The 3,914-nt window shown below is 37.0% G+C and overlaps 1 pseudogene across 1 annotated transcript; it reads left to right on the forward strand.

The window, feature by feature from the left end:
• The first annotated feature begins 543 nt into the window (after positions 1–543).
• Positions 544–2,749, forward strand: LOC112635246 (annotated as a pseudogene). The gene is made up of 2 exons (XR_003121882.1): positions 544–1,327; positions 1,468–2,749. The product of XR_003121882.1 is annotated as a renal cancer differentiation gene 1 protein pseudogene (transcript).
• The last annotated feature ends 1,165 nt before the right edge of the window (positions 2,750–3,914 follow it).

The following is a 3,914-nucleotide window of genomic DNA, read 5'->3' on the forward strand; positions in this document are numbered from 1 at the left end:
CATCTTTCTTGCATGGTTTTAAGACTTTTATTTAGATAACTTATGGGCAGTGATCAGCACAATTAGCCAATTGGTTATGATTAGACTTTGATGTTACCCATTGCCTTAATTTTAATATTTTAATATTCCCAAGCAAAAGAAGAGTCAATCCTGAGAGCAGATCAGAATATATTAGTGGATAGAGAAAAAAAAAACAAGATCAAGGAGGGATAGATGATGGGGGGTGGGAGAGAATGACCCTACTATGAGAGCAGAGCTCCAGGAATGCTCAATGACAAAGAAAGTACACAGCAAGGGAGACATGGAGGAGAGGAAGGGATGAAAAGAACTGATGAGTGCCTGAGGAGCTGGCCAGAGACATCAAGGTCGACCTAACTCTTGTTATCCCCAATGGAGAGAGCCTCAAGGTACTCTGACCCATTAACAAATGCCCCAATAAACCTTCACACAGGAGGAAAAGAACAACAACTACCTTTCTCTAGGAACAGACCTCTTTTGTCGATTTAGGTGTCAGTATTAGAAAAAAGAAATACATTAAAAAGATGGTTGGTGTCGGTTCGGCTGCTAGGGTCGGATTCCGCGGTCCCAGCCCTTCCCCATGGCAGACGCTGAGGAGTTGCAGGTTTCTTTGCCGCCCCCGCCGCCTCTCTCTTCTCCCTCCTCTTCAGACGCCTCTGCAGCATCTTCCCCGGGCGGCCCAGTGAGTTTGGGCTGGCCAGTTCCGAGCAGGAGCAGCGGCCGAACGGTGGACCCGCTGGAGGAAGTGGAGCTGCAGATGGGAGATGCAGCCTTTTCATTAACCAAACTTCTTGAAGCCACATCTGCAGTATCAGCTCAAGTGGAAGAGCTTGCCTTCAAATGTACAGAAAATGCACGTTTCCTTAAAACGTGGCGAGACCTCTTGAAAGAAGTCTATGATTCTTTGAAACCTGATGACTAATTTGGCATACTTCGTTATTTAACAACGACTGCAATCATTCATACGTCTTATGTCATATTTGTACATGTACCACACGTATAGAATGACCTCTGTCAAGCAGTTCTGTATATACTCTGAATGAAATTTTTCTTGGTTTTCTTGGCTTCTGTGAAAGCAGAATACCGATGCTGTTTTTGTTGCGGACCAGTACTAGTTTGTCCTTAAATACTTTATGCCTCTGAACTTTCACAGAATCCTTTATGAAAGTCAACTTCATCAATACATGGTTAATATTAATAGAGCCACAGTGCTACCATTAGCAAACTAGGTAGACCATTATTTGTTTTGCAACAAGATGCTAAGCATGGCAGAGTTTGAAGTTGCGTTTCATCTTAAGGACCATGGGAGGTCACTTTATTTATTTTTTTTTTTTTTTTTTTTTTTTTTTTTTTTTTTTTTTTTTTTTTGAGACGGAGTCTCGCGCTGTGTCACCCAGGCTGGAGTGCAGTGGCGCGATCTCGGCTCACTGCAAGCTCCGCCCATGGGAGGTAACTTTAAGGTTGCCAGTGGTGGATCCAGCTCCATTTGGCTAAGTTGTCTGCAGCTAATGATTGTGTCTTTATTCTATATCCCCAGCACCTAAAACAGGTTCACACAACACTCACTAAATGTTTGTTGAATAAACGAGTTAACAAACAAAATTAAAAGCTTTTTCTCTTCCTATATTTAGCATGAAGACTGTCATTGTTTCTTTAGAAAATGTATGAATCTGAACTTTATTGACTTGAAGAAAAACATTCTTTTTTTAACAGAGATTTGGACTTTGATGATAGGTTTTAAAATATATGATAAATATTTTTTGTACTTTTTTTTAAGACTACTTCAGAAAAGGAGACTGTCTAGAAAGAATGCATATTTTTTCCCTATTTATTTCTGTGGTTACTGCTTTTGGAGTTTAACCGTGTTTGTATCTGATATTTGTATATGTTTGATGGCTATTTTTAAGGTGCCTTGTCAGATTTATGGCTCTGTGCTATTACTTTTTGAGCTTTGCAAGTTGCGTACATAATAATTCTAAAGAAGTTATTTTGTTTGCAATGCATCAAATTTAAATGATGTGATTTTTTTTGTATTATTTGACCTTAGTGACAGTTCTATTTTGCATCCTATATATTATGTTGCTTTTGGTATTTTGTGCTGTGTGTCAACGATTAAGCCAACTAATCCTCCACCATATATAACTTCTGGACATCTTTGATACGACATCTTAATTCTTTGTAGATATGAAGATATGTACAGAACTATATTCTAACACCTAGCAATGGGGCTATGAGAGGGGACAGATGGATGGGCAAAGAATAGTTTTGTTTAACATATTAGTCATAGTTCTTGATTAGATTTTTTAGTTAAAGATCACACATAGGGTGTGATTTCTATACCAAAGATATGCTTATTTCAGTATTAGAAAAATATTCTTACATGTCCTGAAAATTGCAATTTTTTAAATGTGTAAAACTAAATTCTTATTAAAAGCACATTTTATTTCCATTTCTTTGGATTCATTACCTTAAAACTTTTTACTGACATATTTCAAAGATACAGGAGAGGTAAATGAGTTCAAGAAAATCCATGTATTTCTACCATGCAGATGTAATAAATGTTAGGATTTGGCTATATTTTCTTCAGACACACATATATATGTAATTGCAAACATTAGATACATTTGAAGTTCATTTTGTTACCTCTTTGTTCCTGTCCCTTTCCTCCCTCCCCAGAGTCCCCAGAGATAACCACTAGAGGTGGCATATATTCTAGCGTGTGTTTTTATATTTTTAATACAAATACATTTTTTAAAATGCTATAAAATATTGTTTTATGTATGTGGTAGCCAGCCTCCAGATGGTCACCAGTGATCCCTGGCCTCCTGGTGTTCATTCCCCCCATATAGCCTTCTCCTGCATTTTACAGTGCTGACTTTTGTAACTACCAGGATATTGAGCAAGTGCAGTGTGTGATTTCTGAGGCCATATTTTTTACTCCTTTTTTTTTTTTTTTTTTAAGAGACAAGATCTCACTCTATTGCTCAGGCTGAAGTGTGGTGGCAGGATCACAGCTCACTGTAACCTTAAACCTGGACTCAAACGATCCTCCCATCTCGCCTCCTAAAGCACTGGGATTACAGGCATTTTTGCTCATTTTTCCATTTTGTTTTTTTACTTGTCAGTTGTTAGATATCACATATTTTGAATACTAATAATCTGTTATGTATGTTTCAGTTATCTTGTTTAGTCTGGTTTGTCTTCATATTTTGGTTATGAAATCTTGAATTTTTAAATTTTAATGTAATTTACCAATCTTTCATAATGATTTGCTTTTTCTGGTTTTTGTATAGGAAATGTCATAAAAATAGTCTTACTCAGCCTTCCAAAAGTTACGAAATTTTTGTTTTTAACATTTAGATGCTTAGTCCAACTGAAATTTGTTTTTGTTTATGGCATGATTTTGGAATCTTGTTTTAATTATTTTTGCACATTTATAGCTCTTCCTCCTAGTATCAATGTTTCAAGTGCAACATCTGTGATGCAGTTACTATATAAGGGCCAGATTCTGACCTTTCTGTTCTTTTGATCTGAAGGAAATTTGAACATGCCACCCCCAAATACACCAATTTGGCATACTGATTATTTCAAGCTAAAGGTACTTGAGAAACAGTAGTTGCAGAAATGGCTATCTTAACTGTCCTTTCCTACCTGTAGCAAGCCATACAGACTTCTTTGAGAAAGATGCTTTCCTGATACCAAGATGAGAAGAGACTCTAATCAACTGAGACAGTACCAGAGAAATCTACAAACAAAGCTTACTGTTAGTTTCTTGCCATATGTTTACCTTCCCACAGTTTCTGCCTCTGGAAGCCTAAACCTGCTTTCCTTTGTCTTGTCACACTTCTCTGAAATGTATTCTTTGTGGAAGATGCTATATAATATAATCCAGAGTT

The sequence above is a fragment of the Theropithecus gelada genome, chromosome 11, assembly GCF_003255815.1.
Source record: "Theropithecus gelada isolate Dixy chromosome 11, Tgel_1.0, whole genome shotgun sequence".
NCBI lineage: Eukaryota > Metazoa > Chordata > Mammalia > Primates > Cercopithecidae > Theropithecus > Theropithecus gelada.